The sequence below is a fragment of the Neolamprologus brichardi genome, chromosome 1 (assembly GCF_056152115.1).
Source record: "Neolamprologus brichardi isolate AB-2024 chromosome 1, ASM5615211v1, whole genome shotgun sequence".
NCBI classification, from domain to species: domain Eukaryota; kingdom Metazoa; phylum Chordata; class Actinopteri; order Cichliformes; family Cichlidae; genus Neolamprologus; species Neolamprologus brichardi.
In genome coordinates this window covers 28,678,739-28,699,284 of record NC_142104.1, presented here as the reverse complement: position 1 = coordinate 28,699,284, position 20,546 = coordinate 28,678,739, and the positions used below count along the sequence as shown (strand labels likewise).

The window sequence follows — 20,546 nt, the reverse complement described above, 5'->3', positions numbered from 1 at the left end:
CAAATGCTCAGGAAACGTGTGTAGGACTTGTTGAAAACTACAATAGATGACTGCAGGCTGTTATCCAGCAACAAGGATACGCGAATGACTGTTAGCATCAGCTTATGAGTTTGACTCTGGTAGTTTTTGGTTTTTGTGAAATTTTGTTTCTCTGTGCAAAATAGTGTAAGCAAAATAAAACTTAAGATGTTAGGAAAACTCTGTTAAAATTCCTTGCTCTGCTTAACAGCAATAATTCAGTTCTCTGTAGCATGTGTGGTGTTAAGGTGATATTTTTCCATCAAATATGCAGCTCACTCAGACCACACATCCATGTAATATTTAGGTGTTTAACTGTATAACAGTCATCAACCTGACTATTTAGAGCTGGTTGTGTGGCATTTCTTCAAAAATCGCTGCTGTCTGAGCAACATTTGATTTCAGACTTCCACACAAGTCCTCCCTACAGCATGGCAAGTCATTGTAATTTTTTTTCTTTTGGCTTGATTATAGCAACAGTGAGTGTGATGAGTCAGTCTTACACGTTTCTCATGGTTTCTGTCAGAAACACAAGTAATGAGGAAAGCCAGCGCAGATGGGGAAATATTTGCCACATGTATAAAAGACTTCTTATGCTTATGGCAACTATCATTGTCAGCATAGCCTCTAGTGAAGTGCAGCCACACTTTGAACATTTAATTCTCTATAATTGCCAGTAAAATCGGTGTTTGTGCAGTGCTTTTTTTCTTTTTTGCAAATTAAAAACTGAGTTGGTGAGATAACTTGTCTCCAGAACAGTCCTGTCTTTTAAGCTTAGCAATTTAAAAAATTTAAGTATTTATAGCATGCTTCTGTGGTGTTTATTGACCATTCAAAGCACTTCACATCTCAAGCCACATTCACCCATTCACATAGCACTTTATTCTGTGCATACAGGTTCTACCCACACACCACTGGATATATCTGCAGCAGTTGCTGGGGCTCAAACCGCTGACCTTCCTGATTAGTGTATGACCCCTTTAAATACTGAGCCACAGCCACCCACTAACATATGAGCCTTGTGTAGTTGTGATCTACATGTCTATCTGTTAAGGTAACTGCATGGAGTTTTGACTCAGACTATAGTTGTTTCAAAAAACATAAATTGCTGAAAAAGTCATGGAAATTTGCATTTAAGTAATATAAGTGATTATATATTTATATATTTTTATACTAGTCATAACTTTTTGTGGAGATTAATTGTGTGTCTTGACGTTAAGTAGTCTTGTGTGTCAGACTTCAATGTGAGTTGTAGCCTGCACTTTTAAGGAGATGTGGACCATGGAAATGCAGATTTAAAAATGTCTGGCTTCATGGGTATGGATTTAATTCCAGGATAGACAATTGGTAAATTGTGGAAGTAAAAAGGTTTGACATTTCAAATATGGCCAGCTAGCCATGATCAAGAAGCCTTTCCCATATTGCAGCTCTGCACAGACAGACTCTCGTCTTCATCACTAGCCGTGTTTTCTTGCCATCTGCCATCATGTCCAGAAACAGAAATAAATAGCTACCTTTAGTGACTTTGGTCACTGAACATGATCATGTGATACTAAAAAATGCGGGCTCCACCAGTCGAACACAAGGCAAAAGGAAATCAAGTGGTCCGCTCTTGACTGCGTGTCTGCGTATCCATACCTAGCTGTTACTTGCATCATGCATCTTTAAGTTCCACAGACTTCTCTGGAAGAGTAACACTACAATAAAAGACACATTTTTGGAACAAAATTCATGTTTGGCACAGCACAAGGTGAACAGATTGTCCCTTGACGTTGGATCTGTTGTTTGGAAATGCATAAGACTTAGCACAAGGTATGTTAACTAGGAGTAAATCGTATGCAAAGAGTGCTGTAGAGCTGTGTCCTCGCTACAAAGAAGCACAAATAACTCATTCATCCACAAAAAAAAAACCACACTTCAAACTGTAATATAATTAATTCATGAAGTCCAAGAAAAACAATGGAATGATCGCTAACATGAAGTGTCCCAACATTTCATATCCACATTGAGCTCACGCAAAGACGCACTGAAATCTGGCTGAGGTATCACCAAAACGGACACATTTCATTTGGCCAAAGATGTGTTTTCACTAAACTTAAAGAGCTTCAGGAAGACTGTCAGCATACTGGACAAAAGGGGGTCGTCACCTTGTACTGTTTCTGTTCCAGAGTGGAAAAACCTGTGCCGTATGTAAAACAACGCAGAGGAAACGGAGAGGGGTGTCATGGCTGTCGAGTACTTTGCTGCCAGTGTCATTCAGATCTTCATTCATGCACAATAAATGGAGGAAATGAAGAATTTGCATTTTGCTTTTAGGAGATGCCGTTGGGTCAAGGTCAAGATTATTTTATAAAGATGAAATTACAGGAATGTAACATAGTGTAAAGGTGAAAGTGGCACCCTGTTGATTTAAATTTGTTTTTCTTTTTAATTATATTTTATTTTGATGCAGAGATTTGTACAAATGTGAAAGCAGAGTTCTGTGTGAGTGCAATAAAAATATATTTTATTTAAAATCAGTTAATCACAATTGTGACAGATTATCATGATCTCAGTATTGATCCAAATTATGATGATAATTTTAGCCATAATCAGTTTAATCGGCTTACTATGATGACTGTGATCTAAACTTGTATGGCGTTAATGGAGGAAAAACGTCATGCTCAGTGGAGCTGCAATACCAGGATTCACCAAGATAGCAGGATTAAATAAAGAGCTTGATTTTAATCTAAGGAGCTAGAAAAATAAATGTGTATCATGAATGTGGACCATGATTTCTACCCTGAAAAGGGAGAAGAGAGTCGTTTTATTTGCTGACATTTACAGATACTTCAGAATGTGTTGTCTGGAAATCTTGCATGCTATGACAAAGTTAAAGAATAGTCATGAAACTGTGCTGTTAAAGTGTGTAAGAACTGTGTAGTAAGCTCACCCTCATTACCTTCATAGAAAAGGCTTTAAAGCTGAGGTTTATATGCAGTCAGAATAAGGGCAAGGAGCACATGTCTAAAAGGGTCTTTCCCGCTGCTCTAGCTACTATCTCCCGCTGGGATTTTTGTCTCCAATGCAGGCAAAGCTGGGTTTTCCCACAGTGTTTAATAATGGGCTAACACACAAAGGTCTTCTCTGTGCTGGATGCATGGTTGATGCTTCCGAAAACTCTAATCCCTAACGTGTAAAATCTACCCTCGTCACTGGGATCCAATCCTCTGATAAGTGGCTGACTGATGATTGCACGCTGGAAGGTGGAGGATCATTTGTCTCTTTTGTGCAGTTCATGTTTGGGTATTCAGCGCAATAAAGTTGAAAGAAAGCCCCCCTGATTATATGATTGTATGTAATAATCTCCAATTTTCAGATCAGCACAGTCAGATTAAGCAATCAGTCACAAATTCTTGCAGTGATCAGGCCAAGAGACTCGGCAGACTCCACAGTGGACCCCTGCCTGTCATAGTTTACTGTTGCGGAAGTGCCAGGGACTGATCTCAGCGTTCCACCTGACAGCACTGAGATTCATCCTTTTACTGCTTTGCCATAGTTACACTTGAGCAGTGAAGCCACTTGGTGCTCTCTGTCCCTCTGGATCAGTGCTCTGAGATGAGTTTGTTGAACCTTGTTAGAAAAGGCAAGCCATTTGGGCGTGCAAGTTTTTTGGTGTAACGCCTTGTTGCAAATTCTGTAAATTATGTTAAACTGTTTTGTTTTAATTGCAATTTACAATGACAGTTTCTGTGAGTATTCAGCATTCATGTTTATGTTTTTGTAGCCTTTGCTCTTTGTTCGTTTTAACAGTGGGTTGAGGGGGTTGGGTTGGCCCAGTCTCTCTGTGGGACACCGCTGTTGCTTTGCCCTGTGACCTCCACAGTACACCCAACCATAGCCTGCTTCAAAGGCAACACGCAGACAGCTTATATTTGCATTCTTTGGAGCCGTAACCCTCCCTTGGGCACTTTCTGCTATATCCCTCCGTCCCACCAAGTACCACCCTGCAGAGCTAAAGAAAGTGGGCCTGAAAAAGGGACACAGTCCGGTCATCTTCTGCACTTTACTTTTGAACTGTCTAACATTAATTTAGCATTATAGATGCTGATTAAAAGCTGGTGGGTTCAACCAGGCTTTCCAAGGAATTGTAACACTCTACAGGGAGCGAGTTGCTCTGGTTGGCTGGCTCATGATTCTGTGTGGTGTGCTTGTGTCTTCGCCTTCTGTCCCATCTTTTATCAATACTCAAACCAAACAACCCACCTCCACCACTTTTTTTTATAGTCATGAGTTAATCACACATTTAAACTAGCAATGTAGCATTGTTCTTGTCTCTTGCCTTACTCCAAGTGCCTTTCCAGTGGCACTGCATAGCAATGCCATTGTGTTGTCTCTCAGCTTGTGTTTTGTGCAGTAAATGTTAACAATGCCTTTTGTGTTATGCTAACAGTCCAAATGCTTCTCACTTCACTTTTACTCACTACAGCCATTCACTTGTTCAAATAATTGTAATGAAACCGAGGTTAAAAAAAACCAAACAGAGCAAAAATAACTTGGCACGAGCTGCACAAACAGCATGTTTGTGGAGGCTGCCCTGGGCTGGTGGTATTTGTGCCAGGGCAGTGTGTGTGTGTGCTTTTCAAAATCCCCTTTCTTTATAACTTGGTTGTGTTAATTGTGCACTCAGTCATACAGAGTTTGAATGGCCTATTCTTTTACCTTATTTTGTTATAAAAGAAATGCACAAGCTTGAGGAAAATGGCTTGAATAATAATTGGCAACACATAAAGCAGTGATTCACTTGGCTCTTGCTCAAGAAGCATCTGCAGGAAGTGTTGTTTGTGTTAGTATTTGATTGATATTGAGAGTTGAACATACTCGACTTGTTTAATGCTATTTATGTGCAAAAAACTGATAAACTGCAACAAGTTTGAGACATTTTTCAAGCAAAAATGCCAAATGTTTCCTGCCTGACTTGTGTCATAGTAAACTAAATATATTAGCATTTTATTTTTTAATAATGAAAGTGGTTAAGTAGTTTAATATTCTCGAGTAATTTATTCTTCTTGTTTAAAGGATTTTTATGGACAGAGTGAATGACCTCACAGTCAAGTTCTTGCGCTGTCTCTTGTAGTAACAAGCAAAAGTCTGTGTAGCGTTACACTGGCTCTTATCAAAGCAGTGCAAGAATAATTTAAGGCTACAATTGTATTTGTGAGAAATTCTTTTCCATCCAGCTCGATAATTGAAGGGCTCAGCGCATGAAGCTTGAGTAGTGAAATTTCCCTGGGCTACCATTTTGCATTCACTCTCATAAGAGCTATCCACTCTAACTACCCAATGTGGATAAAGAATGTCTTAGTTAATTGTTTTAATAGCCATCTTTACAACTCGACACTCTCCAATATTGCAAAACTGGGGGACTCAAAAGCTGTCTCATTTTCCCAGAGCAAAATTAGCCTTCCGTGACCTTCCTTCGTTATGCCCCTGTGACGTTCACGCTTGATTAGGCCTGCAAATGAAGTTTTCCTTCTTTTAGGGTAGGAAGTGCGACCTTGGGCCGAGAGACCTGTTAAGTCTTTATTGGATTGGCTGGACATACTAAGCTCAGAAGACGTCTCAGAAGAATTTAGTTGGACCTGCTTCATCAGCGCTTGTTTCATATTTTCATGGCTCTTTTGGAGCCTCATGTCTGAACACATGGTAGCAGGTAGCAGCCAAATACTTCAGATCAAGACTCAGTACTTAAGATCATAAGACCCCCAATTAGTCAAATTACAAACTACTGATCCACCAATTTTGCTGTGTTTTTAAATGTGAGCAGTCACTGAAGATATTTTTGATATGAGAACTAAAGTAGTTAAATGAAATGCCATTAATGTTTTTTATTTGAAATGCCAGTCACAAATTCTTCACTTAAAAAAACGAAACATGTATTCCAGCTTTCTGCAATTATATGCATGTATGTACTAGAGATGGACCGATCCGATATTACGTATCGGTATCGGTCCGATACTGACGTAAATTACGGGATCGGATATAGGAGAGAAATAAAAAATGTAATCCGATCCATTAAATATCAAAAAAGCACCTCACAAAGCTTGCTACACGGCGTAACTCGGCTCATAACCGTAGCACGTCGGAGCAGTATGCATCACGTGATAGAGCGGCTGTGTGTATTTGTAGCCTCGCTACCAAACCAGCATTTCATCTCCAAGTAAGTGATCCCAGAGAGAAGTAAAGCAAGTGTGTAAGTTCATCTCTGAATGTTTGTAAAGCATTCCCACATTAAGCTTAACAACCGATATATGGAGCGACTGCCTCTCTCTCTCTCTCTCCTGTTGCTACTTCAATCATGAAACTGATTAATGATCAGCTGATCGGCTTTTCTGTCGTGAGTCCGTCTCTCTTGTTTGTTTTTGGCCCACTTTGCGCCAGAAAGAGGAAACCAGCGGCTGAACAACAGCAGCACATTTAACCTTGATAAGCTGTTGTTAGAATTTATTTAATATTACTTTCTACACCAGGATCTTTTTCTACGTAGCTGATGGCTGGTAACTGTGCAGGGGCGTATCTAGCAAAGTTTAGCCAGGGGGGCCGATAGGGCATGAACAGGGAAAAGGGGGGCAGAAAGACATACTTTTCTTTCTTATTCTCATTTAAAATGCCTAGTTTTTAATAATTAATTATCTGAATCTTACACCCAAAGCTTTAATCTGATGTAAAATATAAGTCCATTACTGTATATAGTAACCGTTAAGTCTAATATACCCTAGTAAGCTATACTACTTTTTCCTTTGGGAAGGTACCATCTGTGCAGTCTGCAATTCTGTTGAAGAAAGATGTTGAATCTATTTAATTATTCTTGAAAAATAATTTATTTCTGTGCATTTATTTCCCCACACTGCATCAAATTAAAGTTGATTACGTCGATTAAGCATCATGAGGTGGAGGGTAGTTCCCTATTTTTTTTATTATTTTTTTATTTTTATTTTTTTGCTGGGAGTTTACAACCCTATTAGTTAGGTTGCTTAATATTTCTGCTAAGTACTCTTTAAAATACCAGAATAGGGAGGATGAAGTAGGTTTAAGTTTATTAGATTGATCAGTGTTGCTGAACTATGAAATATTTTGGGTGCAGTGCATTTTTTACATACAGGTATAACAGAATAGCTTTAGTGTTGTTGTTTATTTAAACTTGAGTATGAACTTATACAAAATGCAGCAAGATATTAAATAAACTGTTTTATTGATTAAAAAAACACTATATTGGATTCATATCGGTATTGGCAGATATCCAAATTTATGATATCGGTATCTAGGGCTGTTCGATATAACGATATATATCGGATGACGATATAAAAACGTCTATCGTTTCATTTTATGCTATCGTGTGTTTCGTGGTGTCGCAAAATAAACTGTTTACAGCAATATTTTTTCATCCTTTTGATGGTCACTGTAGTGGCTATATTAATTTCTTAAAGTTCTCTCTTTCTCTTATATTTAATATAACAACGCTACGGCCAGACAAGCGCCTGTTTTATGCGTTGTGGTTAGCAACAACGACGGTAACACCATCGCGTGTCCGCTTGTTTATGTTTCACATAAACCTTTCACAATAAAGCTCAAGATCCTGTTGAGACTTTTCAAAATAAACTGAATCACGTGAAAGAGCAGATTATTTACGGATGAGAAGTAAAAAAGAGCCGTCAGGTGCTAAAAAATAAACCTTAGACTTAAACATTAGAACAGGCTTTTCCCCGCAGCACGCCGTGTAATAAATACTCGCAAAGAAAACGGCAGCCGTTACAACTTATGTCTAAAAATTTATAGTTTCATGCATCGGTTAAAACACTCGACTCCAGGGAACACGATGCGCAGCTGGAAACACTTCCCGCAAGTCGAGCTGCCCGAGATTCACATAATTTACAGAAAATGTTACATTTTTGTGATTTATATCGTTATCAGGACGATAGAATTCTTATATCGGGATATGAGATTTTGTTCATATCGCACAGCCCTATTGGTATCGGACATAAAAAAGTGGTATTGTGCCATCTCTAGTATGTACGCTGACAAGTGAATTTCGGAAAGCGCTGGAATAACATGTGGCAGCATGTCCAGGAACCGTGATAGAGCCAGATGCTTTGTACACTGGTGCACAGACCAAAGCTTTAGGCTTTCGGATTTACTTTCTGTTGCTATTTTCCCACATACAAATGAGCAGGACATTTTTTTTCTAATTTCAGCAGCCTCTGCACTAATGAGCTTCTGCGCAAACTGGCAGGCCAAAAAGGATTTAAGCTTGGGCTAACTAGTCATGTACAGGCAGCTTCCCCCCCCCCCCAATTATTACCACAAAATTAGGAAGGCATTTAACACACAACGGGGCAGCACAATAGCTGAGTGCGGAGCACTGTTGCCTCACAGCGAGAAGTTTTAAATCTGTTGGCCTTTCTGCATAGTTTCTTTTTTTTCACTCCCCAGGAGTGGGACCCTTCTGGGGCCTCTCGTTTGCTGCAGTTCACCTTACCTTCTTGTGGCAACAGAGTCCCAGATGAACACTGCAAATCAGTGCTGGCTAGTGCACGTTAGAGGGAGGCTTACTGCATCTCTAGAGCTACACATGAAGAAGTGCAGCTGCATAAATAGGCTTGGCTTTACCATTACAGTACAGACATGTCTCCTCTCCTGCTTCTCTGGTGCCTCTATCTACTTTATATCTGTCCACATGCCTGACTAGCATATTTGCTATTCAGCTCAGCTCTGACAGCCCTGTTAGCAGTGACGGATGTGATGGAGCCTGGCTCTTTCAACGTCATATCTTCAAGTGACTGTATAGATCTAATCTATAAGGGACACTGATAGTAGTACCCAGGGAACAGCCTTGTTTGTGTGTGATGGTGTAATTAATTGATACTGCATGTATGGATGATCATAAATAGACAGTTTGTTGACTAAGGGTTGTTTAATGGACTTTTTTGTGTAGTTTTTTTTTTGTTTTTATTCTTTTTTTGTGTCATTATCTGCAACCTTGTCTCTCTTTACTTTGCGTACATATACAAGACAGACAAACAGGGAACCATTCAGAAAAGCAGCTGTAGAGCGCTTTTAGAAGTCAAAAACTCCCCTGATTACCTCTTTACAAGTTCACCTGTAGTTTTGCAACACTGTAAGATTTTTGAACACTTACTAGTCATTATTTTTCTTCAGGGGGTATGAACTAAGATTTGTTGTATTGCATTAATGTTCATTTTGCTTTCATTCAGTGCTAAAGGGTTAGTAGATAATAATGGCAGTAATTACAAATGGAACAGCTTTCTGCTTCTACCATGGTAAAATTCCTTGTTTATGCTGGATGGTTGGTATCGCCTTTTGACATTTTAATTATCATCAAAACCATGTTTGATTAACATGCTTTTATATAACTCTGCAGACGCAAAGTAAACAGCTTTCTCTCCCAGATGTAACTGCACAAGCAGTGTGGGTTTATTTTAAGGCTATAAAATATGGTGGAGATTTTTGGAGCCTTCTGAGAGGAAGAAGTGCAAAGTTTGGTTGTATTCCTAGATTGTGTTGAGGAGGACTTCTGTTGTATATGGAGGAGGGAATGGTTTGATTGTGTGCATACATCTAAGGGGATGAAATGGTATGCAACAGCGCTATAAATTACCACATTCATATGTAATGACAGCTGCTCTGGAATTGTCAAAGAGCCTCGCCAATGTCCCACAATTAGTACATTTGGTTTTTTCCTTTTATGTAAACCTGACTGTTCTAAGATGCCCCCACACACATTCAGACAGTTACCCTGACTGAGTTGGAAAAAGCAAAAACAAGCATACACACGCCTTGATCATTTCAATGAATCTCAATCTAACTTGCACATATACCAGTTTGGCTCATGTCTCGCATTCGCAGTTAAACTAAAAGTAATGTCATCATACATGTCATGTGTTTATACGTAACTTGTCTAGGTGTTAAAATACACAGTGAGAGAAGGAGACATTGTGGAGACACTGCAGATACTATGCTTCCAGTAGACATTTGGACCATGACAGAAGTGTTATAGCCACACACATGGACATTCTGGGTTACAAACTGAGTTACAACATGAAAGACTTCTGAGCAGTGTCAGAGAACTGGCATGGCCTTGCTGTGCAATCTGTAAAGCTCGAACACTACGTTCCTTAATCCCCATAATTAAAAACCAACAGAATTACTATCTCCCTTATTCAGTTTAAATATTTCTGGACCACTATAGGCACATATATCATGTGCGAATGAACTAAAAGAGATTTAAATTGCCTGAAAGCGGCAGAAGAAAATTGAGCAGAAATATCCACGAGCAATTGCATTCAAGGCAGAGAACGCAGAAGATTGGCAGGACACTGCAGCCTTGACAGGGGTAATAATTTGCTTGGTAAGGCCAGTTAAAGGTAAACCTGCAGGATACGGTAAAGTCAAGGTCAGCTCGAAAGAGACATTTTTTAAAAATCACCTCAGGGCTTTTACTTTGCCTCTGAACAGCTTTTTTCTTCATTGCCACACATGTTCAACCTTGTTGCTGGATGGCTTGCAGTCTCTTGGCATTTCTGTCAAATTCTTTAGCTGTGTGAGCCAATGTGCTTTACATATCAAATCTCACCGACTTGACCGTCTTAACTCTCTCTTCGGTTCTCAAACAACTTTGTTCCCTTAAAATTTAAAAGTGAGATTTTGCATATATTCTTGAAAGAAAACCCTTTTTATTGGCAACAACCTATGTTTTACTGTGACTGAAGGAAAGGCATATTGCAGGAGACGTGTTATTATGCTTAATCTAATCTCCTCCCAAAGCGATGGCAATTCTCTCAATGCAAAAGGGTGCTGTTATTAAATCAGCATATTTGTCTTAGAGCGCACCAAGAAGCATGCTGTGCACATTCGCGTCTTTAAAGATTTTCAGAAAGATGTAACTGTTTCTGTAATTATTCAGGCATCTAGTAATCATTTCATTATTTTAATTATTTTTAAACAAACTGTGCTACCAGGCCTTAGATTTATGAATTATTTAACTGTGCTCTGCATTTGTATATTCCTCAAAGTGAGACTATATTACTTGAGTGTGTCTGATGACCTGAAACATTTAGTGTCCCATTTCCCCATTTTTAGTTTCTATTTCTGTCTCTCGCTTTCTCGTCTTTTCAGTCAGAAGTCTTGACATTTTAAGAGCAAGACGCTCTGATTGTGGAATAATGATATATGCATATTCAGAACAGAGAGAGGGGAAGAATAACCTCTGCCTCCCTCCTCCCCGAGAGGCTCTTTGTTCTCCTGTCTTTATTTTTTCATCCTGTCATATCTTCTGGAGATTGAGCGATATATACCATCAAAGCCTTTTTGAAACTTCCCACTCTCTCCCAAAATCCTTTTGATTTCCGACAGCACGAGCTGCTTAATATTCCAAACTAGTCGGTGGCCTTTTCAGAGAACTAACAAGGTTCTGAAGATGCAAGTCTTGTCTTCATGTGAAAGGCAGCTGGGGCACAGCCCTCCTCTTTTACAGAGCTCACACCGAGGTGTCTGTGCTGCGAACAAGTTCAGAGCTGTTCGTCAGATGCACAGAGCCCAGAAGGGAATGTTCTCATGTGATTTGTCTTTATACCACATATCAGAAATCTACAAAGAGTCTGTAAAATGACCTGAAGACTGTAAGTAAGAGCTTTGCCATCCTACAACTACAGCCTGCATGCTAACTATGGCTGTTCGCTGTGGCATTGTAGGTGCATCTGTCATCTGGCAGGTGTTGTTAGCTGCAATCTTGCTCATTTATTGAATCTGTCGATTCTAAGTGAGCAGCACTATCTGCAGTGACCTCTCGTGGACACCATAACAGTTCAGTTGTGCTAGATACTGAGATAATGAAGACTTGAGCTGTGTTAATTACTGCTGCTTAACGTTGTTTGTGTATGTTTACTCTCTCATTCCGTAACATATCGCTGGCAACTAATGGTCCGCTCTGACTATAAGCAGCGTTTGCCTGCTAGCATGAAAAATGGGGTTCACTACAGTCCTGACAGGCAGCCAGGGTATTTGCTGTGCTTCTAAAAACTTCCCAACTTGTATTTACTTTCATCTTGGCTTCCTATTGCAAGCTTGGTTTTTGCTGCCTCCCACTCTGAGACTTATCCTCTCATCCTGTTTTCTTCAGTTTAGAGTTGGAACGCAAAGCAGGAGTGGCTCTCACAGAGTTTTCCAAGTATCTGTTTTGTATGGCTTGCGCAGTGACTCCACCTGCCTCTCCAGAGCCTGCCTGTTCTTGTTGCCTCAACCTTTAACTGTGTCACTCTGACACTGACATTCCCACGACTGAATGCAAAAAGCATCTCAGAGTGTAGGTGTATTTAAAGGGTAAGTACCTCATGACGCTCCAAGGGAAATCTAGAAGTATGGAGTTTTTTTTTTAGGGGGGGGATTCACAAATGGAAAATTGTTTCTGCATGAGAAAAGGGAGAGAGCAAACAGTGGAGAACAGCTGCACCCAATCTGGGAATAAGCTGGTGCAACAAAGCTGCATTTCTTTACAAGCACAAAAAAAGGGAGTGACACAGCCCATAAATATATGCAAAGCAGCACTAAATAACACCACATTTTACTATCTATATCCCTAAACACTTGTGACAACCACAACGCATCTCTCAGCATGTGACGAAGGCCTTCTGAAACCTTCTTTGTTTGCTAAATCCAGTATGAAAATTACCCTAATGTTTTGAGAGTTGGGAGAGGTTGGCATGGGACTGGTGCTTTGGGAGAATGCAGCTAACACGGTGGCTAGCATGGGCCTCCAGGATTGTATAGAAAAGCCCTAAAAGTAACGATTTTTGTCTTTTTTTTTGTTGAGGTTTGCTCTATGCAGATTTAGTTATTCATTCATTTATTTATTCATTTTTTAAAAGTAACAGCAGCTACAAGTAAAATCATTCTCTTCTGTTATAGCAGACCATATAAGGATGTACACAGTCCTATTTTTCTCAGTTATCTTTTCAAGGAGTGTTTTGTATATAACAGGTTATTGTGTAAATTTGCCTGAAAAGAGAAGCCTTTGACTCCGGTCCAACCAGAGATTAAATCATCTGCAGTATTGCAGAGTGGTTCAGACTATTATTTATTTTTGGGATATAGATGCGTCTCCCAAGCAATTCATTTAGATTATACTATGCAGACTATTTTTATCCAGTGACCTTGGCACCAGCTCATATTGATTTTATTTATTTATTTATTTTTTTAACTGTGCGTCCGAATACTTCAGACTTGTGTGTGTTTGTGTGTATATGTGGGCAGAATGAAGTAGATTATTTGTATGATAAGCAATCGCGTTTAATCAGTTCGCTCTCCAGCTCTGCAAGCAGAAATCTCAGCTAATTGAGCGCTTCACTTTGCAGACGCAGAATTCTTGGAAATTGCTCTGGGCATCAGATGGTCAATGATGGTGGCATCCGTGGTGCGATCATTCAATGTTTGGCCAGCCATTGACTCCCCAAAGAAAATGAATGTATTTATGAATGCCCAACAGATGGGTCTCCATCTCTCTCTCTCTTTCTTTTTTTTCTTTTTCACCCTCACAAGTCATGATAGATGGCTGCATGTGTGGTGGCGCCAGCAAATGAGTAGCGACTTGAGTAATTAATGGCCCAATATCATTCTCAGTCAAACCATCATAAAAGAAATATCCTCAGGCTAATGTTCAAAATGTATTCACAGGAGACAGCCATAAAGTTGATGTCCGTGATTCATATGCAAGGTGTCAGCCCCTTGCTTAGGAGAGGTCGATTGAATGGGTCAGTATGTAAAGGCTGTGAAAACGGTGTCAGCACATAGCAAAGCTGGGACATGCTAAACCACCTTAAAGAGGAGTTGGAGTGCTGCTCAGCTTCCTCTGCTCTTGATTACACATCCTTAAGAGATTATATATATATATTTTTAGAACTCATACTGATTGAGCATTTAACTTCTTAGAATTTCAAATATTGGTGTTTCTTGAAAAATATCTGTCTCTCCTTCAGTCTGTTCTCTTACACAGTATAAACTCATTCATCAAGTCCTTCAAAGCCTGTTGTATAAGATCTGTGCATACACAGGATTTCCCCTAGGAAATCGGTCACTAGTGTTAGTATTCAATCACCCCCCGAGCCCAATCAGACAGATCTAGAGTATTTAATCTCTCAGTGTAGTAGTCACCTCACTCAGTTGTTAAATACATGACCTTTACTGTTGATGCAGTGCCACAGATCATTTTCCTTGAAGCTCAGTATCCTTCATACTATGTTTTAATTAATTTCATCTTATATACGTGGATTTTTTTTTTTTCCTCCAGCCAAGCCTTTTTTGCCACAATCATAAACCATCTGAGAAGGACAGATAAAGTTTATAGACTCTCAAAACACCACTAAAGGCACCTCTGAGCTCAAGTTTACACTGTGCTTTTGGTTCCATTTGATGCTTGAAACATGTGTTTGTTTGTAGGTTTGTTTGATGTTTTATTTTTTAAGAAACTGGTTATCCGCTTTGGACAGAAGGGTTGAGGAGAAGAGATGGAGAAACATAAAGGCACCTTCACAGTCATCTTGAAGCATTTAGTACAAGCGCGTGTGTGCGGTTGTCCGTGTGGGTTACAGTGCATGTGCACTAGGCCAGCTACAAAGATGCTTATTCAAGCAAAGCAACACTTTATCCAGATGTTCAGAGAGAGGTGTATAGAATGAAATGCTGGCATGGCTGTTGCAGGATTAGCTCTGGGAAAAATGAGCTGCTCCAGGCTGATGTTTACTCTCATTTCTTACCATCTGCCTGCAGCACACCTGCCTCTAAAAACATCAGTATCCTCATAAAGTAGCTGGAGAATATTGATTAAGACTGCTGACATTTCTGTCTCCTTTTCACTCAGGCTCGGTAGAGGTATGCTTTCTTTCAGATAAAAGGCCACAAACACGCATGTCCTGTCCTCCTTTAAAGAATCCAGAGTGTCATTGAAATACTTCATTAACGTATTTTCTGTTGTTTCTTAGCCAGGATACATCTTTTATGGCAACTTGTTATAGACCAGCTGTAGCATGAATAGACAGAATTGTGGCACAACAGGTCATCAGCATACTCGACGACGAAAGCTAAAGAGGGAAAAAGCAAAAATATACTTGCTACTAGTTTGAGGGAGTGGTAGCCATCAGATAGTTTTGTTTAAAATGTTCCTGATTGAGTGATCTAGAAGGATCTACGTAGATACCTCAACATCACTGGGACAATTTTACTCTTATGTAACTGGATACCATTATATTTTAAAATATTGTAATTATTGTTGATTTGCCAGTTTTGCCAGTCGTTCTGCTTCTGTCACATTGCAGTTGGCCGTGCACTGACAGAATGAAGCTCTGCTGGTTTAATTTCTTCAATATCTAATTTAATTGCTCTGTCAATAAGCACTTTTCATAAAAAAGATCAATATATTCTCTTTGACGTAGCGATTTAGTACCTTCTTTAATTTAATAGCTTGCCACTGCAGCAGCTAGAAATAAACTAGTAAGATTAATTGCAGAGTGAAGTATCCATGTAACTGCATATTTGGACTGATAGATTGGCGTATATTAGTGACCCTGCAATAGCTGCAATTACAAATATGCATCGGTTTTCTTATCGTAATTTATTGTGCATCTGTGTTCGTAGCATTGATTTAAAGTTATAATTTGCCACATTGAGGGGAAAAAAAATAAAAGATACACTGGCTAATTTTGCTGCTCTGTGAAAAGGTGGTATTGAAAAGCTGCTTAGGAGCAATCAGTCATAATTTACCCCAGGAAGCTTTTAGCCAGTTAAAGGATTTCATTTGAGGGATGTAGAGCCTGCTTAAACCAGTGCACAGGAGGAATTCATTCTTCTATCAGCTAATGCTAACTGAACCTTTCCCATTCACATGTGAGTATTTTTACCTGTCTGACGTGGGCCTGTAACCAACAGCTGCCTAGTGCATTTCACTTGGTGCATTTTTTTGCTTTCATGTGAGCCTTAATAGCAATAACAGATTTTGGGAAATGAATTTCAAAAAAAGGTCTGCTTATGAGGCTGTGGGGGGTTTTGTGGCTACATTAATGACAAATTATTAGAATTGAGTGAAGAGCTCAGTTCAAATAAAAGCAATTCAGTTATATTAAAAAAAAAAGCAGTACATCCCATGAAATCTGTCAGCTTGCATTTAACATGTAAAAAAGATGTTTTTCTGTGGTGTATTTTGCTCTTTTACACACCTACACATACATTGTCCTCATCATGCACGCAAAATATAAAAAATATGAGGTCACCTTTGAGAGACAATAGTGACTTTTCATGTTTTGTGTCTCCTTTGTTGGTGTTACAGATACTGCAGACAAAAAGTACCAGAAGAGCAAGCCGGGACAGGACGCTGGGTGAAGTGCGACAGGATGTTCAGCCAGTTGTTTATCTCTTTCTAAATGAATAGAAGAGGTTAGTATCACTGTCCTTACAGACATCACTGTCAAGATTTAGAGTGAGATAGTTATATTTGTGGTCCAGGAAGCACGGACGGAGGAGAGATTGTTCTTTAAATGACATTTTGTGTAAATATTTGGTTCATGCACGCTCCTTGACTGTGACAAGTTTTAACATCGTCGATATTAAAAAATAAATAAATAAATAATGAAATTAACCAACACACTTGATGTGCACTAAAACCTCTTCCACATGCAGATTGGTGCTTAACTGCATTACACGGGCAAATTAAATCTGCTCTTATATCCACTGTGAAAAATGGCCTGGTCTCGCTTGTATGATGAAATTATTAGGCATATCTGTTACAAGTCCCTTTAAGCGCTGCATTTCTCTTCTGAAACATTTTTGATAGCATAGGGAAAGACGGAGCTCTTGGAACTAACTGTTCATTTGCTTGCGTAACAGGTAATTGTGCATCTGTGTGAGAATAAAGTGCTGGCCTTGAGATACTGAAACACACCCCCATGCAGCCCTGCTTTAAGTGCTAGATAATCGCACAGCATTTCAATCCATGGCTGATGTTTAAGGCTGTAACTTATATCACATTGTAGTGCTGCGTAAGATGTTTTTGTATGCTTTTGAACTTTAAACCAGTTATGCAGTGTTTCTCTTTAGAGATTGAATTATTCTCTTTGGCCCTTATTTTTGGTGAAATCTTAAAAGTGTTACTCTTTAGAATACGCTAAAGCTAAATAATTGATTCAGTACACGGTGTCCATTTAAATCAGTTATTTAAGGAAGTACTGAGAGACCTACATGAAACACTTACATGAAGAACATCTTGTAATATAGTTGCACATATTCTCACAGCCACGTGCTAACATGTCATTAGCATGGAAGTATGCTATGAGTGAAGGCATTTAGTTAAATCACCCTCACCCAGCTAAAGCCAGCTAAGAAAGGCAAAGTGGGCAACGCTAAAGCTAGCCAGCAGCCTCGGTATGAGCAAGGAATCAAAGTGGTTACAAGGGAAATAATGGAGATGAGTAAAAAAAGGCAAAGGGTCGGTGTCTTGTTATGGTGTTATAGTTATAAACATGCTGGAAAGTTATGTGAGTAACACACATTTGTGTAATTACATACATTTCTTGCACCTGCTTTTGCTTGGTAAGGTAAAATATGTTATATGATATTTTAGGGCTGGGTGGTATAATTTGAAGCATGTGCTGTAATGATCTATATTGCGATATATTCTTTTCTTCTGTATATAGATATATGTCAAAATGACTGAAGAGTATAAAATGCCATTTTAAGAACATTTATTGTGCAAACGTTTTTTTTTGTTTGTTTGTTTTTTAATTACAAAACTTTTCAAATAATTTTTAAGATGTAATAGATCTTTTTCCAAACAATGTAACACAAAATTCTTAAATAACAAATAAAAATGAAGATAAATGCGCAAAAATCTTTGAATAAAAAATACATGTAGAATATCAGTAAAACACTAAAGTTGTTTAAAATAAAATGTGCCTTTGGAAAAGATCAGTCTGCTGGTGTGTAGGGCCACCTTTTTTCTTTCCACTTGACTGACTGGGCGTTTGAGGAGGGCGCAGTTTTTGGCTTTTCTCATAATCCAGAACGTGCTTCGTCTCTTCGCTATTACTGTCGCCCGGCATAATTTGCAGATGATATTTTTCTGCTTAACATCAAACTGCTTAAACCCAAACCCAGGTGCATGTGACCGACATTCTTCTTCATGGGCACCTCCTCCTCCTCCTCCTCCTCCCCACGTGTAAGCTCCATGCTTGCAGCCACTGCGATGATTTCGACCAGGCGCAGCTTGATAGCAGCGGTATAGTAAAAATCTCTACCGTTGGCCAAATTCACATCATTTCTACTCTATACCGTTTATACCACCCAATTCTATGATATTTGTGCCTTTTTTCAGGAACAGAGCGCTTTATTTTTAGTTGTTTCAACTAGAGCCAATCCTGTTAATTACAGCAGTTTTAGGGAATATTTAAAGTTTAATTTATTAGAACAGAAGAGAAAAAGTAAAACAGAAGTAGATTTTTTTGTTTTTGTGTGCTGGTAAAAGAAAATGACAGTTGGCGATCAGCAGGTCACACTTCAATCAGTGCATCTCTTCTTAATATAAGCCATACAAACCATTTCTCCCCATCACTGCTGTCAAGTTATTTGTTCCTTGAAGAAGAAGACCACTAAATAACAGGATAAAATTACAGAAATAAATGATCTTTAAAAAAAAATGCTGGCGATGTTCAGGCGATTATTTATTTTTTACTTTGAGTTGAAATTCAGCTGACATTTACTTGACCCCCAATAATCTGCTACAACTGTACACCATAGGTCAGACTTCATTCCCTTATTTTAGATCCCTTTGCTTCTCTGTGTTTAGTAAACCTGCTTTTGTTTCTATGGTATTGTAGCACCAGGCATGACCCTGTATTTTTCTCGTCTCCCCTCCATTTGATTAAGAGTTGGCTAAAACTCTCAGCAGACCTCAGTTATAAGCTTTTTAGTAATGACCTGCTTAATCCGCCAAGCAGAGATTAAACACACAGGCGCATTAACTTCAAAGCAGTGCACTCACTTTTCCGCTGCCTCCAAACAAAACTGAATAATTTTGCGTGATGAGGGTTTCAAGGTTTCTCGTGTCTGTTTAGAACCGATAGCTGCGATCTACTATTACTGAGTATTTGAAGCGACCGTGATAGGCATACCTTTTTTGGAGATATTGATATAGGTTTAGGTGAAATGAAGTGTTGTACTCAAGTGACTTTATACTTCTACTTCCTTAAATATTGTCATTCTTGGTAACGAAAAAAATACTCTCTTAAAATCAAGCTGTAGACTGTATGTAAAGAAGAGTCTGAGCTTGAGGCTTGAGGATTTCACCAGCCGTCTGGGGTCACCATGGAAGCTACCCGGGTATTCTCACGTGGATGCAGTCTGACATAACAAAGACTTTGCACTAGGGAGTTGGCATGTTAGAGGCTGTTTAATGTCTGATCTGACTAAGTCAGTCATGCCCCTTTACATTTGTGGTAGCATGATGAGTGCTTTGACCTTGTATAAGTTTAACCTGTCTTAAATATACAATTGATTACATTGCTGAGGAAGTATTTACATATCTTGATGACAGATTGTTTTATGTTTGCTAATCCTCAGAATATTATAATGTATAATTGATTTTGCATGCACAGTATAGACTGTGCCTCATATAACGGGCGATACACGCAGTTCTGCTGCATGCTCAGCGGTTCATGGATAAAGATGTAAGTTGTTTATTTTTCCTGTCAGTTGTTGCCTTGAATTGTTCTGTTGCCTATGCTATCATAATCAGGCTTAAAAACACACACATACACACACACATACACAAACTCCATCACATCTCTGCAGGAGCTAACATGCCTCAGAGCTTCAGCATAAGCTGATAATTTACAGGCAGTCTCAAACCCCTGCCTTACTTTACCCCTGGAGGAAGGCAGTGAAATGCCAGGAGTTTAGTTGAGGCTACAAAAACCTGCACCTCACGCATTCTGGGCTTCTGCTCCAACAGCTCCCCAAGGATATCTCATGAGCACTCAAGCTTTTATTGCTGTGATGACTGCTTGTGACTGTTACCCCTGGAGCTGGAGAAGAAAAACAACTCCATTCACCCATCCGTAAGCCCAACGCCACAACAGTTTTCACTCGGTATAAATGTTGTACATTCTGCACTGGAGACCTGGACCGAGATTTGTAGTTAGTTTGAATTGAAGAGATGTGATTTTTATGGGCATTTTAAAGGTAGATTTTCAAGCCTCTGATCTGCATTAGCAGCAGAGAATCTGTGTGTTGTTAGACATACGAGTGCCCTGTGACCCCAGGGACTCGTGACTGTGAATTTGCTAGACCTGTGTATTTGTGAAGCAGATGTTTTCTCAGCCTACTACAGTGACGACTGTCAGCAGTATCATTTAGGAGTTTTCAGTTGGGTGTAAAGTCAGATGTGATTTACCACCAGCTTTTCATTTTACATGTAGTTGCATATACAGTGGCTT

At 39.2% G+C, this 20,546-nt stretch overlaps 1 protein-coding gene across 2 annotated transcripts in view; it reads left to right on the top strand.

Annotated features, from left to right (window-relative positions):
• glceb (glucuronic acid epimerase b) overlaps positions 1 to 20,546 on the top strand; it is a 57,291-nt gene that overhangs the window by 7,942 nt on the left and 28,803 nt on the right. For both annotated transcript variants that reach the window (XM_035909115.2, XM_006793867.3), the window contains exon 2: positions 16,388 to 16,494. The gene's annotated coding sequence lies outside the window, so the exon portion shown is untranslated. The remainder of the gene's footprint in view (positions 1 to 16,387; positions 16,495 to 20,546) is intronic.